The sequence below is a fragment of the Canis lupus genome, chromosome 1 (assembly GCF_048164855.1).
Source record: "Canis lupus baileyi chromosome 1, mCanLup2.hap1, whole genome shotgun sequence".
Classification (NCBI taxonomy): domain Eukaryota; kingdom Metazoa; phylum Chordata; class Mammalia; order Carnivora; family Canidae; genus Canis; species Canis lupus.
The window spans coordinates 26,710,701-26,738,690 of NC_132838.1; the positions used below are offsets into that span (position 1 = coordinate 26,710,701).

The following is a 27,990-nucleotide window of genomic DNA, read 5'->3' on the forward strand; positions in this document are numbered from 1 at the left end:
TCTCTCTCTCAAATTAAAAAATAAATAAATAAATAAATAAATAACATGGAACAGAAGCAAAACATCTGTGTAGGGTTTAGTGTGTGGGTATATAAACTGTTCCTTTTAGCCCTGTAATTCTGATTCTTTGATTATTGCCTGTTACCTTGATAATATGAGTTAAACAACTGTGCAAGGAGTTAACAGACCTTTTATTCTATCATTTTGTCATTGTAGGCAATTCCCAAATTGCTTCGTGTCTGATATGAGTCCTTTGAAGGGGGTCTACCAGCAAGGGACTCTAACATCATTCTGGGCTCTATTTAAGACTAATTTAGTGCAAAAAAAAAAAAAAAGAGTATATTTCTATTATGCCTATCACGATCACTTCCTAGAGTTAGCTTATTGCTAAATGATATAAAATTTAGGGAAGTTTAGTAGTCTACACAATGACACAAGTGATCTGTTTAATACTATCCTCTAAAGTAATCATAATGGCAATTGTGGTACATTATTTTCTGACTATCAATAGCTACCTTGCCTCTGTTACCATTTACTGGTTGTGTTACTTTTTTGAAGTGACTATGTGTGCTGAACAAAATGTGACCTTGCTACTTTCTCCTTATATTTCTGGAGAAGATGTTCTCTTGCCCGGAAAGAATTGGGTCTGGAGTTCAGGCCTGAAGTGATGAGATTTTTCCCACTGCAGACTCTACTTGCAGTTAGAATCTGAACTTTTAAGATAGAAGGACCTGAGAAATGGTCTTGTTTGATTCCCTCATTTTCCAACGGAAAAGATAGAGTCACAAATCCTAGGACATGCCCCAAGAAGCCTTTGGATATGTGTATAAACTGAGAGATTATCAGATTTGTCAGTTTGTTGAAGATTAAAATATTCTGTATTTAATATACATAGGATTATTTGTCAATGTGTAAGTGAAAACTATCAGTGATGAGAACCACAAACATCCTATAAATCCATAAACACTTCTTAGAGCCTGAAAAAACAGTTAATGATGGCAATTTAGTCGGCTCCTACAAGAGGAATGTATAGATGTGGAAGAGTGTTTATACAAAACAAATGTACGTGCATAGTCTTTCACAAGTCATCCTTTTGCAATGCTCAGCACGTTGAGTTTGTCCATGCACTGTTTTCCTGATCTGCACTTGTTCCATATTATCCAGGCCAACAACATGATATAGAGGAGCAATGTCTCTGGAACCAGAGATCTACAGCAGAGACCTTTGTGGGGCCCTCAGAACATAGGTGAACCAATAAGTTCAACGATGTGTCTTTTAAAAAAAGATAGAAGGGAAGGGGAGCTATTGGTCCAGAAAACAGTGATTTGAATAAAACCCATCTCAAAGTGAATAATGAGAATGTATTTTTACAAAAGTTTATAGCTAGTGTCTTTGCCTTGTCATTAAATAAAGAAATAAGCTTTAATTTTCAGAAGCAGTTATAAATAACTTTAAAGGAGGAGGACTGCCATCTATAATTGATTGGTAAGGAGAACTGGACTTTTCTTTTTAAAAATGGTCCTGGATTAGGTGTCCATTCTTCTAACATACTGTTGGCAGAATGTTGCTAATATTTGTAGAGAAGAGCCTACCTCTTAATGATCTCTTTAAGTTATGGTCCAGAGACTTAGATTCTTATCCTAGACCAGAATGCAGTTCCCACCCACACAAATCTGGGGAGACAAGTACACTAATACATCAGGTGTTAATGGTTTACATGGCAATAACAAGGGAAAGAAAAACTAATTTTTGAAGATATGGAACCCTCCAGGTATGTTTTCAGATTCTAAAGGTTAGTGATGAAAAGAAAATCTGCAAAGTTTATTTACCTACTTGTCTCTGTAGTTTGGTAAAACTCCAAAATAAAACTAATTTTTGTCAATGTTAACTTGTCTTCCACCTACTCTCATCTCTATGAGGGTTTCTGAATTTGGAATCATTGAAGAGAAATCAATTTCCTGAGAACACGTTAGTTAATATTAGAATTCAACATATGTGATTGTTATTTTTAATGTTTTAAAATGCTTTATTCGTGTTTGCATTGAAAAAACAGATCAAGGGATCCCTGGGTGGCTCAGCAGTTTAGCGCCTGCCTTTGGCCAAGTATGTGATCCTGGAGTCCTGGGATCAAGTCCTGCATCCGGCTCCCTGCATGGAGCCTACTTTTCCCTCTGCCTGTGTCTCTGCCTCTCTCTCTCTCTGTGTCTCTCATGAATAAATAAATAAACTCTTAAAAAAATAGTAACAGGAATTACTATTTAAAAAAAAGCACATCAAAATTTAGGTCATATGGAAGCAATATTTAGAAAACTCAGAACTACTGATTTAATGTGTAGATAAAAACTCCCAAACTTCTCTACAGTAACTTATATCTAAAACATACCAAGTTTAAAACAAGATTACTGTAGCATTACCACTTTGAATGAGAGTGGTCTTAATCTACTGGCTGAAGAAATGTATGAAAGAGCCAGCATTCTCTAGTTGGTTGGGTTTGTCCTTTGCAGGCCTTTGCGTTCCTTTGGAGGGTGGTTTCATTATATTCTACGCAGTGAACAGGAGATGGCAGCATGACTTCAGACGTTCGAGAAGAGGCGTCTAATCCCTTCTGAAAAGAGGAGGTTGGAAGATGGAGAGCAGAGTTCTAGCAGCAGGTGCTACAGTGTGTCTATCAAGCAAGATACATAGGAAACAAATGTGAAATAAAACTGTTTAATGCCCCTGAATGCTGCAGATTTTTACGCATATTTTCCAGTGTAATAGTCCCTTCCTTTGTAAAAATGAAATGGGTCAGATGTTGAGCTTTTTATGGGATTTAGAAAGCTGTACAAGCCTAGCAAAGAACTTGGCTCTACAGCTGTGAGATTTCTAATTTCTGCTTTTTTTTTCATATGGAGAAGTAATTTTCTAAGAACACTAAACATGTATCTTCCTTATTTCTTCTCAAGTTTCTAAACAGACTTTAATAATGATGGACAAGGAACCTGGATCTCAGGTCCATAAAAAGACATAAATGCACAGAACTGGAACTGCTACTCTGTTTTGCTACAAGGTTAATGCAGGAGAAAAGCCATTAGATTGGTAAACCCATGGGTCTCCAGGTCTCAAGACCTCAGCTTCTTTTCAGTATTCAGTTTGGTACCTTTCCTGGAGGAGGCAACTTCAAGGAATATAAACATGTAATGTGCAACCTGGATATATCTTACTGACATACTTAAAATGATACATATTTGTAAATATATTTACATACATTCTATATATAATTGAACTTGGAATTTCTCTCTTCAGGAATTTCTTTTAACCAGCTACTGGAAGAGTACCTGGAGAATCAAAATTTATTGGCTTTATGAACAAAGAAGAAAAAACAAAGGCCTCTAGAAAAGGTTTTGTGCTACCTACGGTAGGTCTTTTTACTCTGGTTAGGAAAGAAAAGATTCAAAGGATCATTGGAAATTGGAGAGTTGAATTCCAGCTTTAACCTTCATTTTAAAATTCTATACTTAGGGGTGCCTGGGTGGCTCACTTGGTTGACCACCTGACTTTTGATTTTGTCTCTGGTCATCATCTCAGGGTCATGAGATCAAGCCCGTGCCAGGTCCATGCTGAGCAGAGAGCCTGCTTGGGATTCTCTTTCTCCCTCTCCTTCTGCCCCTCCCCCTGCTCATGCTCTCTCTGGCTCCCTCTCCATACATACATACATACATACATACATAAAATTTTGTTTCTTAAGAGTCTTATTTAGGAGATATTTTCAAAAATGCTACCTTTTAAATATGGATTTCTATTGCTCATTTTCATTAACCTGTGAGCTTTAATCTCCTCATGTCTCCATAGGGTCTGCTTTAGGCAATGCTTGGTTGTTGTGGTTATTTAGTTTTGTTTGTTTTGTGTTTTGTTTTTAGAAAGCAACCCTTCCACAATGGCAAATTTTGATCTGTGTGTACTAAACAGAACATTTTATTAATATGCTAACTCTCTTTCCATTAAAATCCAAGGTTAACAAGTACATATATATAGCTTTTATGGGCTGACCAGAGACTCGAAGGTGAACTTGAAATTTAGTCTACCACTTGGCAGCTTATGTCACTGACAGGGTTACTATATCAGAAATAATGGCTTGAGTGTGAATTTGAATAAATGAAAACCATAGATGTTTAATCATAACTCAGGAAGAGGTTTATCCTAGCCTCAATTATGTAGTAGGAAGGAATATCTAACCTTAAAACCCAGGCCACCTTTTTCAATATGTTGAGCCTCCTCATTAAATAATTGTGAACAAAAATACTGCTAGTTTTCATCCTTTTGATGTACTAAGAATTTAGTTCTTAAGAACTTTAGGATGAGATTTGACAGAGGTTTTTGGTGTGTTTGTAGGACCAACCACTGGGCATCAGATTGGATAGTAGAAGTTGACATGGTGTTCATCATCAATTCATTTGAAAATGAGAACTCAGGGGAACACAATCACTTAAAGTGTGTGTGTGTGTGCGCGTGTACACTCATACTAGTTGTTTCAGCCCATATTGGCCTGCATGTGAATCCTAGCTTTGCCAGTGAGTCATTGTGAGACCCTAGAGAAATCATTTAGCTTATATAAACCCCAATTCTTTTTCTCTAAAATAGGAATACTAATAATGTCTTACAGATTTTAAAAATTAAGATTAGATGAGATAATATGTGTAAAGTGCTTAGCTGTGTTCAGAACATAAATGGTGGTGGGTTAGTATGATGATGATACAGAATTATCACAGAAAATTATATGCATATATACAATATAATTAGATTACTTTTTTCTTTGCAAAGCCCTTGGCTATATAAAGATAGTTTTAAAATCTGTTAAAAATTTGGATATCCCTTAAGGAATAGGTTTATAACTTTTAGTTACACACTGCTTGAGACAATTTATTTGTGTAACCTTCTCAGAAAAGTTTTATAAATAGTTTCGAAGGCCATGGACTTTATTAGGGTCCCAGTCCTAAGGGGTTCATAGAAGCTGGTCTAAAGATTATTTAGTAAGATTATAGAAAACTGTTCTACCTAATGGGAGTTTATGTCTTTCAGATTCCTGCTCTTGAATTCAGCTCTCAACTCTGGCTTTGTGCTTCCATAGATACCATGCATGTTAAGAGCATTGGTTGTAGCTATGTGGAGCCATTCCTCTGAACAGCATTTGTAAAGCAGGACATCCATTTTTGCATACTACTTAATGTACTGCATGTTCAATACAATGTGTTACTTTTTTTTTTTTAAGATTTTATTTATTTATTTATTTATTTATTTATTTATTTATTTATTTATTTATTTTAAAAGATTTTATTTATTCATGAGAGACACAGAGAGAGAGAGAGGCAGAGACACAGGCAGAGACAGAAGCAGGCTCCACGCAGGGAGCCCAATGTGGGACTCGATCCCAGGTCTCCAGGATCATGCCCTGGGCTGAAGGCGGTGCTAAACTGCTGAGCTGCCTGGGCTGCCCAGGTTTCATTTATTTATTCATGAGAGATTCAGAGAGTAAGGCAGTTCTTATGCTCGGAGGGGCCATAAAGAATGGAATGTATCACAGCTATAATTTTATAATTATTTCATCCTTGTCCTCATATCCTTCATCATGCTCACATAGCAAAACCCCACCCCTGCTTATTACAGTACTGTTAATTCAATACAGGTTAATACAAGTGAATCTGGTCCATTCCTACACTCATACAACTGAACACCATTGCAGAAAAGCATGCAACCAAACCAACTGGGTTCATCTTGCAGGCTGGAGGTTAGAAATTGTGGTGGCAAGTTGACATTCCTCTCTGATTATTTCTGTTTTCTTTCAATGAAATAAAAAAGCAAGGTCACCAACCAGAAGAATCGAGATGAGGGAGGAGGTGATGAAAATTTGAGGTAGAGGAGACATCCAGGAGAGAGAGTGAATAGGCAAAGTATATGATCCCACATACTTTAGCTACTGTCACCCTTTCTTAATTCTCACGTAGAGCAAAACTACCCAAAGGAGTATCTAACCTCCCTGTTTTCAGTTCTCCTTGCAGTCCATTTTGAAACCACTCCAATCAGTATCCACTCAAAATTTCCCTGAAACTTCTCTCCTCAGGATCAGCAGTGAATCACTTGTTAAATTTAATGTTCACTTCTCAGTCCTTTTCTTGACTTCTCGGTAGCATTTGAGAGTTGAGCACTCCCTCTCCTGTGAAACACTTCCTTTACTTGTCTTCAGGTTTTGGTTGCTTCCTTGACTCCTTCTTGGTCTACATTACAATTCTTCATTCTGTCTCTGACCGAAATGTTGGAGAACAGAGGTTTCATTCCCTGGGTCTCTTCTCTATCCACACTTACTATCTTGGTGGTCTCATCCATACTTTTGTGGAGGGCTTCAAATTTCTACCTTTTTAACAGAACTTTCCCCTGAACTCCAAATAGCCTACACCCGACTGCTCACCTGATATCTCTGCTTGGATGTCTGACAGGCTCCTCTAACCAAGCTTCTCATCTTTCCTCAAAAACTCATTCCACTCCTGATTCCTCCCCACTGTAGTAAATCACAACTCTACCCTCTTAATTGTTCAGGCCAAAAACTTGGGAGTCATCCTTGCCTTCTCTCTTTCTCTTTTTCTCTCTTTCTGGTTCACTTCTGTCAGCCAATCCTGATGTTTTTACCTTCAAGATATAGTCAATAAGAGGTGATCTCTTTCCACCTTCATTGTTTCGTTCTGATCCATGTCAATATTATGTCCCACGTGGACAGCTGCAGTGGCCTTCTCACCAGGGTTCCTGTTTTTACCCTTGACCCCAACAATCTATTCTCCCCAACAGCACCCAAGGGAGCCTTTGACAACTTAAGTTATATAATTTCTTCTCTGCTTGAATTCCTTCACGGATTTTCATCTCATTCAGAGTAAAAGTCCTTAAAATGCACACAAGTCTTTACATTGTCTGACTTGGCTATCTCTATGATCTTTCTCCTTTTTTTTTTTTTCTCATTTACTTCACTTTAGCCACACCAAGGACAGGCGCCAGCAGGGTGGGAAGCAGGTGAGGTTCAGGTGCTCAGACTGAGGCTCCATGTTGGTTCACCCCCATCCTACAAGACAATCAGGGTTGTCCCTACTCTCTCTAGGGGTAGTGACAGCTTTCTGCTCTTGCTAGTCCTGGGATCCTATATCATTCCTTGCTGTTCCTCCAAATGAGCTAACTTTTTAAATAATCTCTTTATTAAACTTGGCTCAAATAATCTGAGTATGCCACTTACTTCCCACTGGGACTTGGACTGATACAGGGACACAAGATATTCTAGCAATAATTTTAGGGAGCTAAAGAGGACTGAGGAGATTACCAACTGTCGTGTGGAATTTGTACATAGATGTAAAACATCTGAGGAGACTGAGGTTCAATGTAAAACACCCAGCAGAGAATACTGAGTTACATTTGCAAATAGAGGCTCAAGTAGCCTGATGTCAAGTGGTCCAAGTCCCTGCCAATCCCACAAAGGCAGGGAAATGAATTTGGATACATGTTCTTTCCTCAATATTAAGCTCCCACCAGCCAAAGGTTCAGAGAAAGGTGATGATAATAGTTTACTTTTTCTATTTCCTTGACATCTATACCCTCTAGCCTTAATGTCTCCTTCATTGTTACATTTATTTAGCATGTCCTGTCATTCTTGTGTGATATTGATTTGCCAAATAAGATGAACAAACAGGCCATCACCAGTTCACCAGTGTCAAAATAGCTCTGAAGGGAAAGACATCTGTGGAGGATAAGTGAGAGGGCACTTAGGTGGACAGAGGGACCCAAAATAAACAGAAGGAAAAAAATAAAATAAACCTGAGATGATGCAGAATTTTGGAAACAATTTATATACCAATGCTGCAGTGGTAGAGGGACTTCTGGGAGAAAATCTGATGTTCATCTGTCTCAGAGATAGTGGTGGCTGGGCTTTCAGGGGATCAATAAGCATAATTTTTCCTATGTGTGTGGACTGATCTGCAGTTGTATTTGTGCGTATGCACAGTGCTCATAAATTGAACATAAAGAACAGATTATTATTTTTTCTATTATGTAACTCAGTGCAGCACCCAACAGAGAGCTTTGTATTTTGAACATGCAATCATTAGTTAAATGACTAAGTAAATGTTAATCTACTGAAAAGTGAGAGCCCAAAACACCAGAATATTAATACATTAAAACTTTTCTTCTTATTTAACTGATTATTGTTTTTTTGAAAAGATTTATTTATTTATTCATGAGAGACACAGAGAGAGAGAGAGAGGCAGAGACACAGGCAGAAGGAGAAGCAGGCTCCACATAGGGAGCCCGATGCGGGACTCCATCCCGGGACTACAGTATCATGCCCTGGGCCAAAGGCAGGCACCAAACCACTGAGCCACCCAGGGATCCCCCCATAACTGTTTATTGTTTTGGTTGGATTTGATTATGTTAATTGGCTCTTGTCAATTAATAGCCAGCTATTAAACCTATCAAAGAAATAAATACACTGGGGATCCCTGGGTGGCACAGCGGTTTAGAGCCTGCCTTTGGCCCAGGGCGCCATCCTGGAGACCTGGGATCAAGTCCTACGTCGGGCTCCCGGTGCATGGAGCCTGCTTCTTCTCCCTCTGCCTGTGACTTCTCTCTCTCTCTGTGACTATCATACATAAAAAAAAAAAGAAAAAAGAAAAAAGAAATAAATACACTGAATATCTGTTTACTTGGCTGAAAGCTAATTGCTGTGATTTCTTTCTTTTTTTTTTAAGATTTTATTTATTCATGAGAAACAGAGAGAGAGGCAGAGGGAGAAGCAGGCTCCATGCAGGGAGCCTGACGCGGAACTCGATCTCAGGACCCTGGGATCATGACCTGAGCTGAAAGCAGACACTCAACCGCTGAGCTACCCAGGTGTCTCTAATTGCTGTGATTTCAAACACCTTTTGGATCTCTCTCCCTAAAGGAGTTACAGAAGAATCTATTACTTTTTAAATCATTAACATACAGCCATTGTGACTTGTGTGTGTGTGAATATGAAAACTAAATGTTAATATTGTCAAGTTACTGCTCATTTTTTTTTTAAGATTTATTTATGATAGACACACAGAGAGAGGGGCAGAGACATAGGCAGAGGGAGAAGCAGGCTCCATGCCAGGAGCCCGACGTGGGACTTGATCCTGGGACTCTAGGATGGTGCCCTGGGCTGAAGGCAGGCACCAAACCGCTGAGCCACCTGGGGAATCCCCTGCTCATTCATTTCTAATTAGAACCTGAGTTGCCTTGACCACTTTTAACCTGAGCAAAAGTATAATTAATCTGACAGAGCAGCAAAAACCCAAAGTGCCTCCTGGATGAATGAGTAAAAGATGTGTCCCCAAGTGGAGCATCACTACCATCATCTTTATGCATTTGTGAATGCATATTAAATAATTCAAGTTTTAAATGAAATTATTATAATTTTACCAATGCTCTATATTTGCCTTAAAAGCTAATTTTGTGCCATCTGAGTCATTAGATAAGAGGAAAATGAGGAAATGTATTTCATATGTTAGATTTAAATACATTTAAATTTTGGTGCAACTTTAAGCTTGAGATGAAACTCTGGGGTCCTGTAGAATTTTTTTTACATACTGTATAATAAAAGTCTGTAATCTGATACCTCACACATCTCCATTAACCTCTAACATTGAATTTGTTCTATCCTGATTGTTTTTTCATTGATACAAGTGTTTGGTGAGGAATTAAGGAGCTTTCCTTCACAAATGTTTTGTTTGATTTACAACACGTGGGGCTGTGATATTCCTGGTTAGAATATTTTACTGTTGAAATCCTTAAAAAAAAAAATTAGTTGAATTCCCAAAGGGTAATGTGCATCAGTTCTATGTTAAGCTCTTTGTTTGGACTTATTATTTCAGTCTCCAAAATGTGTTTTCACTAACATAATTGTGCTGTAAATACAAAAAGTGTATGTACAGCTTAAACATTTGGGAAGGCTTCTACAAGTTGCTTTATGCTGGGCAGTTTACTTTTTCTATAAAGGCATTTCTATTCCATACTCTACTGTCCCACAGGTTTCTGAAATGTGAACATGGACTCTGTAGGAATTCTATTTTTGGACTTAAAAAACACCTGCATTGTATGGTAGACAGTTTTCACTATTGTCTAGATGAGTGCTTTCTCCTTTCTTCCTTCTTGAGTACACGGACATCAGTTTCACCAGTTTCCCTTTGAATTTTATGTACCCTCCTTTGATTTATAGGATGTAAAGCTTCCAAGAACCAGAGTTAGGTGTCATATTCATCCTGTCTGTCTGTCTGCCCTTCCTTCCTTCCTTTCTTTTTTTTTTTTTTTTAAAGATTATTTATTTGAGAGAGAGAAAGGGAGAGAGTGAGCAGGGGGAGGGGCAGAGGAAGAGGGAAAGAGAATCTTAACAATCTTCCCACTGAGCATGAGCATTTGATCCCACCACCCTGAGCTCAAGATCTGAGCAGAAATCCAGTCAGATGCACAGACGACTGAGCCACCAGGCATCCCCGTCCTGTATTTTTCATGCTGTTCCATTTTCTTTTTTTGACCTTCCTAATCACCTCTTTTCCTCCAGCACTCTGTAATTGTGAGCCATCAAAATATAGTGCCATCTTCAAGATGGCCCAAGCCCCACGTCACTAAGACATATGCTCCGTATCTGCTCTTCCCGTTATGGAAGCCAGTAGCCATGTGTGGCTGTGGAGCACTTGCACTGGGGCTAGTCCAAAACGAGATGCACTGTAAGTGGGAAAAACACTGGACTTCACTTAATAGAAATAAAAAAGATGTAAAGTATCTTATCAATATTGATTACGTGTTAGAATGGTAATATCTGGGGCTTATTGATTAAAATGTTTTAAGTGTTTAAATCTTTTAAGAGATTTGAAAGTATTATTAAGATTTTTTTCTTTTTTGTTTGAGGCTACTAGAAAATTCTTTTAAAAGTGGGACTATCAGAAAATGTGACTCACATTTGTGTCATGCATTATATATAGGTTAGACAGTACTGCTCAACATCAGTCTTTCTCAAATCTGGTTGCCAATCAGAAGCATCTAGGAAACTTTTAAAATCCCCACATTTTCTTGAGTATTATTCCAGACTTATGAAATCTGGATACTGGACGTGGGTCCTGGGAATTTGTACGGGAATTTGTACTCAGACAACTCTCCTGATAATTTTGAGGCTGCCAGTAGGTAGAGCAGCATTTGAGAACTTTTTTTTTTTTTTTAAGATTTCATTCATTTATTCAGAGAGACAGAGAGAGAGAGAGAGAGACACAGGCAGAGGGAGAAGCAGGCATCATACATGAGAGCCTGACATGGGACTCAATCCAGGGTCTCCAGGATCACGCCCTGGGCTGCAGGCGGCGCTAAACCGCTGCGCCACCGGGGCTGCCCGCACTTGAGAACTTCTATTCGATGTGGCCCCTTTTGATACCTCATGCCACACTTTTTGGTCCTAGGTCCAATGTACTACAGGAAGCGCTCTTTTATGTGACTGGCTATGGTTGTGGGTAAATCACAAAATATTAGTCCCTACTGCTTCCCTTAACCTATTTATTTAGAACCCTCCAGGAAGGGGCTTAATGAGCGAGGGTATTTGTATAATGCTATAGAAGCTCTTTTATCTGATTCAGATGGGACCAGCAGTGGCCATTTGCTTTTCTTTCTAGACTTTTTGGGTTTAATTAAAAGAGTAGTTTTAGCTTCACAACAGAATTGAGAGGATTTTCCCCATACATGCCTCCACACGTGCATAGCCTTCCTACTATCAGCATCTTCCTCTAGAATGAGACATTTGTTACAATCACATTTGACACATCATCATAATCTAGGTGCACAGTTTACTTTCAGATTTGCTTCTGGTATTGTACTGTTTACTGTAAAAATGCCATTTAAAGGGGAAGGGGAGGGCAGCCCCGGTGGCTCAGCAGTTTAGCACCACCTTCAGCCCAGGGCCTGATCCTGGAGACCTGGGATCGAGTCCCACGTTGGGCTCCCTGCATGGAGCCTGCTTCTCCCTCTGCCTGTGTCTCTGCCTCTCTCTGTATCTCTCATAAATAAATAAATAAATAAATAAATAAATAAATAAATAAATAAAATCTTTAAAAAAAATAAAGGGGAAGGGGAATGATATATTCATATGTCAAACATTTTATGTGAACTGGAAAAATATATACATAAACTCCAATATTAATCTTTTGATGTAGGGCCAGCATGTTTTCTTGATATACCGGTCTGCAGATTAGAGTTGTCTAGTATCTTTTTTCCATAAGCAAGATCTAAAATGCTTCCTTTACCATTTTCACCTCCATATCTTCCATATCTTTAAAATGTAGAATGATCTTTTTTTAAAGAATGATCTTAAATATACTTACAAGGCAATCCATGTGCAGTGTTGCTTAGCTTATTGTGATTTTGTCTCAAATTCTGTAGTGTTATCACTTAATTTGTCAGAAATCATTTTTCCATCATTCTGAAGCATTTAACTTAGTTTCCACAGAGATAACTATGGTGTGTTTTTGCTCTTACGTTTCATACTATTTATTAAATACAAAACACTGATAACAATTACAACTGTTACAATCAGGTTCGGGAATAAACCAATTTGACTACTGTTAAGCATAATACTCAACTGGCTGGAGTAGGGCTTCTCAGGCGTCATCTGCTTTTGACAACATTTAAAATGCCATGGGCATCAGTATGTATGTTTAACAGAAGGAATGGATAGTATGGTGAATTAATCTGGCAAATCAGTTAATTGAAGGTCATTAAGAGAAGCTCTACTATAAAACATAACAGTAGTAATAGTAACTGATATTTATTGAACATTTACTATGTGCCAGACGTAGAAACTTTATGCATAATACCTCTCATTTGACCCACAAACATCCTTTGAGACATGATTTATAACTAGCTTCATTTTATGTGTGAGGAAATTGAAGTGTCCAGAGGTTAAATCACTTAAGGCCACACAATTTTAAGTTTGGAAATAAAATTCAAACCCAAGTCAGTCTGATGGAAGTGTCTTGGACCAACTTTTAGTTTCAAAAGCCTAACCTTGATGAGAGGGTTCATGCTGTCCTTTGCTGGAGACCTCACTTGGCCTGACATTGATCTATGGGACTGGGTCTTGACACTCTGCAAAGCAAGCAATTACCATAACAAATAACTTGCATGTGTGTCCTAGATTAGAGGACAACTCTATAAACCTTCTTAGAATAGGAGGAAGCATCATGTAATTAATGTATCTAATGTCTTAAACCAATGAATAAGTTGAGTGTTTTGAAGCAAACTTTGCTAAAAATATTATTTGAGCTAGGGCCCAGGTTTCAAGGAGGTAAATAAATTTTTATCCTCATTTCTGGACACTCTATTATGGGATCCCGAAACCAGGTATTTATCATGCTGTCTCCTCTGGGGCGCTTTTCTTGGTGTGATGAATGTGGCTTCCTGGAAAGGCTGTTTTACACCAGCCTTGAGGCAGAGACCTTTTAGCTCAAAGAAAAATAAATTGGCTTCAGAAAAGAAAAAAAAAATCATTGTCAACCTTTTAATCCTTCATTTTCCATCTTCTCTTTCCTGACTATGGTACCATGAATAGTTCAGTCTTCAGGGATTCATTGTTCACTTCTAAAAGAGCAGCAAGTGACCCAGATGTGTACTTTGAGTGCCTTTTATATGTTTTGTCACACCCATATTTGTATGTGATAATTAATCAACCAAGGATCAAGTACCTAAAATACTGCCCCAGGCTATCTCTGACCCCACCATAATCTTCCTCCCTCAGGAAAGAGAGTGAGCTGCTTTGCCAACGTGTCATTTGGTAATATAATGTTTTTCCAAGAAGTTTTCTAGTGAGCTACAGCGATTTACACCTATTTTCTTGTCTTTGCGAATGAATAATGACATTTATTTGCTTTGAACTGTAATTATGTCCAAAAAAGTCATTCTATTTATTTAGTGGTTCTAGATTTTCTAAGGCTTTACTTTCAAGCCTGCCACATTTGAACCACTTTTTTTCTAATGATTATTTTGATCTGAATGTAAAAAAGAAAAAAAAAAATCAAGCTGTGTAGTTTCCCTTTTGCCATGGTAAGAATAGTCAAAATTATTCTGTGAAAATTTCAGTTCATAAAAACTTGCTGCCAGGGAAGTGAGCAACTCTGTTAAAGCCTGTGACTCAATGAGATACAGATTGGCTGTGCTGTGTCACTTGTAATTAAAGATGTCTGGCTGCCAGAAAAGAAGTAGTGGCCATGAGTAGGTCCAAAGAGAATGAAATTTCTCTTACTTGAGACCTTTCTCTGGGTGTCTGTGAAACAATACTAAACGTGAGTTTTGTTTCACTTCAAAAAAGTTAGCTTTAAAAAAAAAATTAGCTTTATGGTGAAATCAGCTTCTTGATGAGAAGAGATTCTCTCCATGGTTTTTGCCAGAAGGTCTGCATTTTAGGATTGGAAATCAAATTGAATATCAAGAGTGGATGGGATCCTTGGACATGCCTTTATAGATGGACAAACTCAAATAAGTTGCAGAGGGCACTAGATAGATAGATAATGGCTCACACGTGCCTTTTAAAATAAATGCTATTTGTGTTGTAGACAAATGGTTCTCAAACTGTGCTCCTCAGAGCAGCAGCAGCAGCAGCATCACCTCCATCTAAGGGAGGCAAATTCTCAATCCCTACCCCCATCTTCTTAAATTGTAATCTCTGCGGATGTGGTCTGGCAATCTAGATTTAAACAATCTCTCCAGGTGATTCTGTACATTGATATTTGAGAACCACTACTGTACACAATTATTTTAGCTGGAAGGAAATTTTGCCATCATCTCTCCAAACTTACCGCTTAAAATACAAAGATTTGAGGCTCAGAGAAGTTCCATGATTTGCTTGGGTGTTAGTTTGTTCCAGGTTGCAAGGAATAAAGTCAAATAATGACCATTTAGTTTATGGAAAATTATTATAGGGGTTTGTAGGGTGCAACAGCGATATTAGTATGTGGACACAGCCATATCTCTTTCACTCTTTGTTATTTCTAATACTTCTGACAGATGACCTTGTCTTCTCTCCTACCTCACGGCTTCTGCTTGCTTACACTTTTCATTGCTTCCTTGCTTTTACTTAATGCCTTTTCTCTCCATTAGCAGTTTTGTTTTGTCATGTTTTTCAGTCTCTGCACCAATCCACAGTATCCCACTCTGTGTCTTATTCTGTAAAGTCCCTATGAAAGAGGATCTGGTATAAAATATGGAGTTCTGCTGCTAGGCAGGACTCTAACATCAGACCATCTCATTCACTCATTCACTCAACAGCCATGTGTTGGTTCTTTGGGTCTTTTATTATTCTAGGCTGTAGAGACATGAGTGAAGAAGATAACACAATATTTATATATCTGTGGCTCTTAAATTCTAGTTGGGAGGATGGAGAGAAAATAGATGAGGAATAATATTTACAGGACCACAATCTCTTATCTGTGCTTCTGAAATTCAAAATGCTTTTTGAACTGAAAGGTATTTCTAACTCAGTTGGCAGCAAAACCTGACTTGACTTGAACTTAACTGGCAGCAAAACCTGACCTGGAGAAAGGTGAAGCTATTTGTAGTCTTTGTTTATGGCTCTTCCTGTGAATCTCCATGCACGGCATTGAAGAAATATTAATGTTTGATTATGGGGAGCTGATCCTAATGGGAAGATGACATAAAGTCTTTATAAAAATGTTTTTAAGAGTTGAATTCTGAAACACAACTAGTCCTAAGGGTTTTGGTTAGGATTGCAGGCTTGTAATAAGGATTGACCAATCCAGTGCTATGAGAAAAAGTTACTCAAGGTAAGAGGATAGAGAAAATGGAAAATGCTATACAGATTCTAAACACTAATGATTGCTATGATTCTTCTTAGCGTGCTTTCAACTCTGCAAAAAGTCACTAACACATAGGGATGAGGAAATGTAATCACCAGGAGAAGATAAAGGGACTATTGCAAATAAATCATTCAAAAAACGTAATTTATAAACTTCTAATCAATTCTCACCAAGTAATTCCTTAAATATATTAAGTATTAAGTAAATTATGAAATCTTAACATTATGGCCTGATGTGGGGGGACATTAATGCTCTTAAAGCATGTAGAGTCTAAGGAAATGGATTTAAATCATGCCCTTCTATAATAAGGACATAAATATATGTTTAGAAAATAATGACTAAATGGATTAATTAATGACATGGCAAAGAGGGAATGAAGAGGAAGGGAATCTGAATTATTTCTTCTGTATGTATCTGTTGTGTGTGGTTCAACCTAAGCAAATTTATGGCCTCTTTATACAAGCATGAATTGCATATGGAACTTTTCTATGCCATGTTAGTGATACCATCAGTCTTGTCAACTTCAAATTCTGTCCTGCTATTGATATTTATTTATTTTTCTCATGCTGCCTGTAATACAGTCTTCACCTGGTAGGAAATACTATTGCTAGCCTGCTGTCAACATATTTGAAAAATATAAGTGGTATCTGACTCTATTGTCTGACTCTTTGCCTTATTATTTTATCTTATGTGTATAATTTGTAACAATATTTAGTATGCACTGAACTGTCTCATAAACCCAGAATAAACTTAATGAACATCAAAGACTGGATATGTACCTTGACATATGCTAGATTTACATTTTTAAGTGATTTATGGCTTTTTGATCTCCAAAGTTTTTAAATAAGAAGTTATGTTTGGCAAAGAAACATACATTGTGATCTACAAAACCAGTATTGGATGAAGAATTAAGAGTCATCCCATCATTCCTGTTGGCACACAATCACATGGTCTCTGCATGCTTGTGGTTATACTCAGCCACCTCCATGTCTTTACAGCTTCATTTTTGCTGTATGTGGAGTAAAATATTAGCAAGTGCTGATTATGTTTTGTGAAATTATAGAGACTTGTCTCCTCTCCCAATCTTTGACATATACTGTCAAAGTCTTCTTGCATCTTTTCTTTCCCACATTGTTACAACAGTTAGTTTTGGCAAATTTCATCATTAGTTCATGGTTTCTAGACAAAATTGTCTCCAGAAGACAGAGTCCTATTTTGTATTGTCCATTTATAAATGTAATACCCAGATTTGGTTACGGTAATCTGACCGATATAGAATATGACGACAATAGAGTCTCCTAAATCTGGAACCATACTGTTACTTTGCAATTCAATCATATCTTTCTTCTTATTTATTTATTTTACTCAGAGCTGTTATCACTTTTCTAGTGTCTCTGACACTTTGTTTGGGCAACTCTGGATCTTAGATCTTCATAGACTGTCCTTGGTCATTGTTGGTTATATAAGTGATACTCAGAAACAGCCTATGTACTATTATATTGATAGGTCGAGGTGAAGACTACACATGGGAATAGTTCAAGATTACTAGAAAATCTCTGATTACATTAATTGGAGATTTAAAAGCAGAGTTTTCATTTAGTTTTAAATTTTGAGATATAATCCAATCGTGTGTGAGTGTTTTTTTTAAAGATTTTATTTATTCATGAGAGACACACAGAGATAGAGGCAGAGACACAGGCAGAGGGAGAAGCAGACTCCATGCAGGGCACTTGATCCTGGACCCCAGGATCACACCCCACAAAAGGCAGGCTCTAAACCACTGAGCCACCCCGGCGTCCTGGGGTAAGTCAATTGTTAATCTTACTGTTAATGATAGTCTCATTAACTTTGTGCCTTACATTTACTAATTTCAGAAAATGTCAGTGGGGATTCATGTTCAAGATATGAGCTCTGAAGTAACAAGTAGTGTTGGTGTGTATAAAGTTTGTGGAGAAAAAAACTCAAAAACACTTCATCTTAGTATTTGGATTCTAGAAATTGACCATAAGGATGTTAGAGTTTTTTTGTTGTTGTTTAACTTTTGTGGTTAAAAGAATGAATTACAGTCTTGATTACAGATCTTCATTGCAGACCTTCAGCTTGTGAGGTTAGGGGAGTGATTTATAATGTTGACTATAGGTCAGATTGTCTTTGAGAAAGCTGTGCTTTCAACACCACGGGGTTAAAAGAGAAAACCTAAAGGAAAATTACTATATTAAAAACAACCCTCCTCCCCACTCCTACTCCCAGCCCCCACTCTCCCCAATATCCTGGTTTATAAACCAACATAAAATTGATGCTGGTGACTGATTGTCTTTGCCTCCATGTGTCGACTTCCTTACTGTTTTACTTTTCCCCAGCTTCCCCGTCTGTGCTCATTACTTTCACTCACTCTAGTTCTATCAGGATTATTAAACTGGTTGAGTCCTGCTTTGTGGTCTCTTTGAAAGGAAACTCATAGCTACAGCCAAAGACAATGGAGGAAATTTCACTTTCCTGGTTTTAGCATCATATTGCTAAGGGAATTACACTGTGTCATGAAATATTGGTTGGTTACCAGATTTCCAAGACCTCACTCATGGATGTAACCCTTATAAAATATAAATAAAGGCAGAAATCCAAGAAAGCCATACTAAACTTCCCAAAGGGAATTACATTTTCAAGACAGTAAACTTTTAAATGTGTTATGTATGGTCCTTTTAAATGTTATAACTGATTTCCTGATTATAGAGAGTGGACAACAAATACAAGCAAAAAATATAGAATAGAAAATAATAGTTTTGAAAAACTGCCACTTAAGTATCCACACTGGATACTTAACATGCATATTGCATTTTTTAAAAATGAATTAGCTGAGCACTAATTTTAGATTTTAAGTGGTCTTACATTTTGTCTTCTATTCCAACCTCTTCCCTCATTCTAGTTTTCATATTGACAAAAACTGTCTTAATTGCCCCTCTATCTAACATGGGTAATTTAGAAACTAGAAATTCTGATTCATTTGTTACCTTAATAGAACTAAGTTACTAACATAAATGTGTGATAATATTTTCCAATTTTAGCGTATTTGCTGCCGAAGTGAGCACATGTAATAATATTTTCCATAAAGATTATTCTCTTAGGAAAAAAAAATATTGACAATGACAAAGTGCCCAGGCTTTATTCTTATAGTGAGTAGTATAATCGGAATGTCTTTGGGGATTCAGTTCATTAATATATGTAAAATATTTCATTGGAGGAGTGTAATTATTGACAAACTGTAAGTCTTCAAATGTGCCCCCTGCACAGATAAAGTTCCACTGAACTTCCCTAATGACTTGTAAACGAGAAAGGCAAAAGTTGCATGGCTTATCAATGTCAACTACACTCTAGCTGGTTGACACTTAAGTCACGGAGGCACTCCTTGAATGTATGTGTTTTTCATTATAATAATTTGCCTTTTAAAAGGCATATTCATATTAAATGTATATGTGAAATAGAATTGTCTTCTGAAAAGGGATAAGCAAATACTGCAGTGTAGGCCAGGGAAAATGTTGACATAGACTCCAGTTGATACAGGACTTACAGGAATGGCCAATCACCAGAAAGCCAAAGTGACATTTGGGATTATCGTTGGCTGTTCTGCCAACCAGTTTTTGGTTTCTTCCAGCTTATTGGGTAACAGTGAAAGTTTTTGATTTAGAGCAGAGGTTGAAAATCTGTGGTAATTCAAACATGGACTACATTTCAGCTAATCTTTACTCTCCCTATGAGCAACTAACTGATTAAAAACAGCGAATAGGATTATAATGGAAATGTGCGTTTTAGAATCAGGAAAAAAATATTGTAGCAATCTAAGTGACCCTCTCCAGATAGTCGCTGTGCTACTTACAAGTCTCCCCTTAGTTTTTTCATTCATAGGAACTCTACACTTTCTTAGTTCTGAAAGCAATACAACCTATTCTTAAAAACAAATGCCAAACAACAAAACAAACTTCTGTAATTTTGATATTTGCTTATGCCAGTTTAATTCACTAGTTTTAATATTCCTAATATTCCGAATCTCTATTCATTCTTTTTTAAATTAAAAAATTTTAAATTTTATTTTAATTTCTATAAAGTTAACATGCAGTTTTATATTAGTTTCAAGTATACAATCTAGTGATTCAGCAATTCTATGCATTACTCAGTGCTCGTCAGGGTAAGTGTACTCTTAATCCCCTTCACCTGTTTCACCCATTCCCCACCCCCCACCTCCCCTTTGGCAACCACCAGTTTGTTCTCTATAGTTAAGGGTCCGTTTTTTGGGTTGTCTCTAGATCTCTATTCAGATGAACTATATTCCTTCCCATCACTGCCTTAGACCTCAGTTCTCGGTGGCACAGGTGCCAAATCTCGGTGCAAGCAAATGGTGGGGGTGGAGGTGCTGATACAGGCCAGCTGGAAGCTAACAGGTCACAGTGAAGTGAGGAAAGTGAATTCTCTAACTTTTATTTCTGCAAACCTCTCCTGTCCCTAGTTGTTTCTCCACCCACGGAGGGTGCCAATATGAGACTAAGCCCAAATGGGAACCAGATAGTATTATCTGGTCCAGTCTAGCTGTGGAAAATCTCAGAGGCCAAGGATGGAAGTGTCCAGGATTAAGGTGAGATGTAGTCAGAGTATGAGAGGCAGAGCTGGATCCTTCAAGCATTTCTTTTGGAAACTGAAGGAAAAAGAGACAAGAGCCTAATCCTAAAGATTTGCAACTTGGATACCAATGTGGGAATCATGGGCCTTTTGGATGGAAAGGGAAAGAATGTGGTTTCCCTGGGTAGTTGGAAGAACATACGATAACTTTTAAATTTTACCAAAACTTCTGATTCTGGTCCATGGTTAGTACCTCTCCTTGCACATCTCACTGCAATCCCAAAAGTCTACCAGAGTATGACTCTGTGCACTGATTTCTGGGCTTCGTCCTTGAGATGATGATGACTTTTATTAAAAGAATCACAGTAAATAAATATTGTCATATTTTCCCCAACTATATGAATACATTTTAAGGTAGCCAGAGGCCACCAAGAGAATGGTTTTAGATTCATTACCAGTGTGGGAATTACACCCACAAAGTCTTACAGTCCTTGAGTAACACAGGACTGAGAGCTGTGGGCTGAGTGCTGGTGTTCCAACTGCAAGTCAATGCAGAGTATATCCAATATGAAAATGGAATTGGTTCAAATGATGAGTGTATGGAAGTTCAGAAAAGAGGAAGAACTACACAGACTTGAGAGAGAAGAGACCTGTGTGGAAAAAGTGTCACTAGCTAGACTAGATTATGCAGAAAGAAGAACAGGGGTATTTGTAGGTTTCCTGATGACAGGAAAGTAGTATTCAGGAAGATGGTGAGGAACTTTGGCAAAAATAGGCGTAAACATTACATAGGGCTTTGAAAGTCAGTTTGAGGAGTATAAACTTCATACTAAGGGTGAACTATTGACATATGGTTTAATTTTTAAAGTGTGGCATTTTGACAGAAGGAAGGTTTTAGGAAAATTGTTTAGCAGAAATGCCGTTTGGCTTGGAGAGTAGCAAAGCTGGAAATAGGAAAGGCAACAAGAGTTCTATGTGGGGCTGGCAAGACCCAGAAAAGGTAGAAAGGGCACCTGGTTGAAGGAAGACAGCATTCTCTCTGCATTGTAGCAGTTAGGGAAGGGCCAAGACAGGGCCACTGGTAAGAATGCTCATGGCTATGGAAAGTGACGTCACAGTGCTCCAACTTGAGAAGAGTAACCCAGCCTTCTGCTTTTGGAGAAGGAGACTTAGTGTCTTGATTTCATGTGGTAGATCTGCATGACACAACTAGTTTCTCTACTAAGGCTGGGGGCTTCTACTGGCTCCACTCAAGGCATACCGTAAAGATTTTTCTAAGAAATTAGCTCCAGGGGATCCTTGAGTGGCTCAGTGGTTTAGCACCTGCGTGATCCTGGAGTCCTGGAATCGAGTCCCACATCGGGCTCCCTGCATGGAGCCTGTTTCTCCCTCTGCCTGTGTCTCTGCCTCTCTCTCTCTCATGAATAAATAAAGAAAATAAAATAAAAAGAAATTAGCTCCATGGAACATTGAGGCCTGTCTGTTGGTTGTAATCTTTCTGATGTGATTTTACCTGCACAGAGCATGCATGTCAATTTCATTTTCATCACTTTGGATGAAAATGCTTAGAGCAGAAAAACCAATTTGGTGTCTGGTGCTTTTTAGGTGCAGGAATTTCAGTGGCTTCAGATGGTTGCCACACCTTAATTCTTCCCAGTTCCCAAGGACCTCCTTGTCCTGGAAGTTCTTTGAAAGCATGCCTCAAAACCCTAGGACATAGTCCAAGCAATCATTCAGCCTCATACCCACTCATTCCTCTTTATCTTAAGTGAAATTAGCATGATTTCATTCACTTACCAACATTTATTGACAGTCTATTATGTATCAGATTAGCCCCTGTGGGGATCACAGTGTAGTAAGGAAATCAGATAGACTAGCAATAAAGAAAGCCTCAGACACACCATGATTGGTACCATGTAGGATGGGACTCTGGAGCCAGACCATTGAAGCAGCTCTGCTACTTACTGGCTATGTGACATTGGGCAAGTTACTTAATGTCTCTGGGGTCTCAGTTCTGCCATTTGCGAACGAGAATAATAGTAACACCTAACCTAGAGGATTATTTTGAAAGTTAATAGAAGACAAGTATTTAAAACAATACCTGGCACAAAGGAAGTGCTCGGCAAATATCAGCCAGTATACTCCTGGCCAGGGGAAGGGCAGACACAGTGAAACATAGCATAGGGGCAGCTGATTATTGTTAGTACATTTTAGCAAATATGAGAGATCGATAGCCAGAATCCACTCAGACTGGTCATGGCAAATTTCTGGTTGGTCATTATGTCCATTTTGATTGGTTGGTGACTGTGCTGTATGGTTTATTATTATTATTTTTTTTATCATCCCGGAGTCTAAGTCACTGATTTTGAAACATTATGATATATTATCATAGCAAAATGCTTGCTAAAAAATGTAATTTCTTGGGCCCTAGGCCAGAGAATTAGTTCAGTTAACATAGAGTGGGCCCAAAATATTTTAAACAAGCTTTGCAGGCCTGCTCTCTGAGAAACTCTGATTTAGAGAGTCAGGGAAGGTCATCTGGAAGAAGTAATGTTTAAATGAAGACCTGAAATTCCAGTACCTTCAGGCAAGAAGGTGGGAAGAGCAGGATGGAGCAGGAGATCATTCTTTTCAGGGGAATAGCATGGGCAAATGCACAGAAGTGAGGGGAGAGACGTTAGGGATGGCTGGAGTATTGAGTACAGAGGTAGAAAGCAGCAAGCCCTGTTTTTTTTTATTTATTTTTATTTTATTTATTTATTTATTTTTTATTTATCTTCCTGACAGTGAATGGGAAGTCACTTAAACTATTTTAAGGATTGGTGACAGGATCACATTTACACGCTAGAAAAGCTCTGGTTTTGTGCAAAGGGAGGAAGCACAAGCAAGTCAGAGGCAGGAGGCCAACCGATGACTTCTGTAGTGAGAACTGCTCCCTTGGTGGCCTGTCATGTCTCCTAACTTTGCAGTTGGCACCATCCCTGACTCTTTCCCTCACTACTTGACATCTGAACCTCTCTTGACTTCTTTAGCCCCTCAGGCTTTAGTATCTTTTTTCACATCAGGTGTGGCTTCCCTGCTTGTGGCTCTGGGATTTCAGGAATAGCAACGATGTTCTGGCCCCAGTGCTTGGCCACACGGGCCACACAGGCATCTGAGGAGGCAGCTTTGGAGTGTGGCGTGCATGGAATGTAAGATAGGGGAGGCAAGGCTCTGTCTTGTCGAGCTCTCTTGTGGCTATGAAAATGGCACCTGGTGTAGCAACAGTGTCTAACGGAGTGGTCTACAGTAGGTGCTCAATAAAAATACCAAAAGATGACCACCCAGAAACACCAGAGGGCAGTTCTACGTTCCACAGATGCTATGAACTGATCTCTAATGACCCAGCTTGGCACTGCCAGTCAGGAGTCATTTTAATTCATCCTTTTGATCACACTTTCTTCTCCCCACCCCTTCCTCATTCTTTGCATATTTCCTAAGAGGAATAAGGGATTGGACATCATTTTTTTTTCTTTAGTTAACCTTAACATGTTGTATTTTAGCTCTACAAGCTATTCTTATATTGTATCTTTGGCTTACTTGGAATCACATTGCCAAAGCAGAGAAAGTACAAATCCTAGAAACCTGTGACACTCTCTAAACTCATGTCAGAAACCCATCCATAATAATTTCCCAGAATGAGATTGAAAAGGAAAGGACAGGCTGTAATCAGCTGTAGCACTTGTCAGCTTACCCCTCAGATCTTACCCTCCTGCCAGCTCTTTGGGGCAGGCTTCCCAGAGGGCAAGAGGTAGAAAAAGGAGCTAAATAAGCTTCTAAAATGGTCATAATTTTCTAAAGGCCATGTTTTAAAACCCTGGGATTAGTCCCCAGAAAACCATTTATTCAAGTGTTTATTAAAACAAAGTTATGGGTAATGCTCTTTCCCCCATGAGCTGACTGGATGTTTGTTAAAGCTGAGTTGTACTTATTGATAATGGGGATTAGAGAGGATTCACTATTAAGTGCCAACTGCGTGTTTAATTGTTACTGCAAGAAAAATATAACTTACTGGTACACAGTGCAGAATTTTAAACAAAGTGCCCTTTATACTTTCGGAGGAATGTGGATGTTAACCAAATGTGTCTGCATGGTTTCAATTAAGCAGAGGAATGTTAAATGTAAAGCTAAATTGATGAAAATAACCAAACTTTCTGACAAACCAATAAATTGGAGTCTAGAACTCATTGCCCATACTGTATAGCAGCCAGAGAAACATTGCTAGCTCATCAATTTTTACCTAATTTTTTGAGTTAGTTTATACTTGAAAAGAAGGAAGGAATGCTAGGAAAGTAATTTAAATTCTACCCAGCTATAAACAGAGAATATGCATGGTGGGTGTTGACCTTATTCTTCACAGTATGCAATAGAACTAATTGTTTATTCTTTTAGCAATTTTCTCATTGACATTTTTGGAAACTTAAGACAAAGTTTTGAGGGAACTCTCATGTCAACATTTTGGCAAATGATCTGACCAAATGCTAGTCACTGAACTATTTTTCTAAACTCCTTAGAACTCTTCCATAGCAATCCTTATTCTCTTAAAATAATATTTTAATTTTCCTTCCCTCAAATTTTGTATTCCTAAGTGTTGCTGTCACATTGAGATGACAATGTACAAGAAAAATTATGATCTTGGAGAAAATCCTGAAAATTTTCAGAAAACAGAGGATAAAATTACTTAGTCAGAAATCTAACTCTGCACATTTCTGCCTATGTCAGAAATTTCTATTTCTAACAGAGAAATTTACCTCTGAATACATCCTTATATTCTGGGGGAAATGGCAGGAAATGAACTGAACCAAAAACAAGTGGGAGTTGAAGCCATCATCTTTACTATTGTGATCTTCAGGTGACATGAAAATGGGCATCTTTGCTGAACCATGGCCCAGGAACCCGCCTTCCGACAGGCTGTACGTGCTTGAAGTAGAATGGTTGCCAAATGCAAGGTGGAGTCTCTTAGTTTTCGAGTCCCTGTCTCAGGTTCCAAGTGTGCCAAATGGACCCTCTGGTACATTCCCAGCCAAGGGTCTTTTCAAAGCCTATTTATGTTATAATTTCAACAACACTGGAGGACAATCAATTTTTTTTTTTTAATTAGGTGGTTCCTCAGCACATTTTATTTGGTGACCACTTAACAAATGTTATTTTTTTGGACACAGTCATGAATCTGCTTCTTTATGTGCCTTTAGATTAAGTTGTCAAAACTTTTTTTCAGTATTTTTCAAATTGGCCTACAATTTTAAATCAGACATACTTAGATACATTACACATTTACTCTATTTCAAATTTTCATTACCTGCTTAAATAGCATCCAGAGGGGAAAACTCAAGTGATCTTGCTTGAGAGCAGGCAACATGGTTTCCACTCAAATGAACTTTGTATCTACTTGTTTCTGATGGTTCTGACTCTGCTCAGTTAATACTCCTCTGATAGTTTCCATGAACTGCTGAATTTGAGATGCATGGTGGCTCTCGGTTGATGAATTAAGTATTTACAGCACCTCCTGTGATGATAATTATCCTTCAAGCTTTGTATCATCCACACATTTGATGAGCTTAAACCTCTAAGGTATTCATTCATATCATAGCTAAAAATGTGGTAAGCCCCTGGACATATGCCTCCAGGTTGGGTTGATCTGAAAATATTTATTGTGTATCCCTTGTTCAGTCTTGGGATGCAAAGACAAAGAATGTTACATGGTTTCTGCCCTCAGACACTCTCAACAGACACTATAGTAAGGCATTGATTGATAGATATATTTCAGTCAGCTATTAATGCATTTAATGTGCTATTCCCCCGGTAACATTCCTCATTCTTTCCATTTATTAAGTGCCTACTATATGCCAGACAATATGATAGGTCTTGGAAATAGATACAACACCATCTGTGATTTTTATTCCAAATTTATCCTGGAAGACATTATCAAGAGTTTTTCTATAATCAAAATCCACCATGACAGTTAATTTAGGATACTTTCAACCAAGTAATCTTATCAAATTCAGACAGGCGGAGCTTGTAGTGAGCAACTTTAATTCTCAAGTTTAGGATGATACCTGAAGCCTTCTAATTCCCTGGCTAGTTCGTCAGATATCCTTCTGACTTTACCATTCTCTTTTCTGGGTTTGATTATATTTTTACTAGTTATTTTGTTTTTAGAAAATTCCATTGTGTGCTTGTGTTTTGCATCCACCCTTTCTTCTCTAGTCTTTCAGAACCCCTGCCCTCTGGTTCCATCCAGCGCTACTCAATTTTCACACTAGTATTCAGCCCTTAGTCAATTTTTTGCTCATTCCAACATTAATACTTTCAAAAGATGTGTAAGGATGTCTAATACATGTGTTGGACATGATATCTATCAATCATTATACATTCGCATTTGCATATACACACATTTGCTTTAACTATACCCAAGATAACTTTTGTCTCTAACCCAAAGATATTATATCATTTGTAATATAGGGTAAGAAATATTATCATTTACACCATAACCTCAAAGCCTAATAAATGCGATGTTATTATAAGGATGGTCAGGCAGTATTTCTAAGTGGAGTTTTTGGGAAGGTCTTTAATCACCATCCTGCCCTAAAGAAATACTGTTAAATGCAGGGATGCCTGGGTGGCCTAGTGGTTGAACATCTGCCTTTGGCTCAGGGTGTGATCCCGGGGTCCTGAATCGAGTCCCATATCAGGCTCTTTGCATGAAGCCTGCTTCTCCCTCTGCCTGTGTCTCTGTCTCTTTCTTTGTGTCTCTCATGAATAAATAAATAGAATCTAAAAAAAAAAAAAAAAAGAAAGAAAGAAATACTGTTAAATGTGCTATATCTGTTTTGCTCTTCAAGGGCCACCTAGAGTATGTATGGTCCTTCCTATCACAGCGTAGAAGTAAAAATCTGGGAAGGTCTCTGCTTGAGTGTCGTCAAGTGTTTTATAAGTCTTTAATTACAACCCTGTGCTATCATTTGGTACAGATGTGGTAACACTCTGATTCAACAATCATTTATTATTAAGGACCTATCATATACAGGTCCTCTTACAGATACTTTGACAATAAATTGTTTATTCTTTATTTTAACAAGTATATGTATTGAGAACTTATTATGAGCCAGATTTATGTACCAAGTGGAAGATTTGCTATTTGGTCTCCAATCCTAGGGAAAATCCCAGTGAATATAAAATATAAAGATAAAGCAGCTCAGAAACTTCTTTGTGTTTATTTTACCAAAATAATTGTGCAAAAGTTTCCCATATTTCAGGGTCTATAGATACTGAACATGAACAAAACAAAATAAGAAACTCTTATTATAAGAATATTGTTGGGACACCTGGGTGGCTCAGCGGTTGAATATCTGCCTTCAGCTCAGAGCATGATCTCGGGATCAAGGATCGACTCCTGCATCGTACTCCTTACATGGAGCCTGCTTCTCCCTCTGCCTATGTCTCTGCCAATTTTTCTGTGTCTTTC

The 27,990-nt window shown here is 38.0% G+C and overlaps 1 long non-coding RNA gene across 1 annotated transcript; it reads left to right on the plus strand.

The window, feature by feature from the left end:
• Window positions 1-40: 40 nt before the first annotated feature.
• LOC140632215 (uncharacterized) lies at window positions 41-27,990 on the plus strand. Its single transcript, XR_012029735.1, has 3 exons — window positions 41-2,651; window positions 3,286-3,397; window positions 8,757-27,990. It is a non-coding gene; the product is annotated as an uncharacterized lncRNA (long non-coding RNA).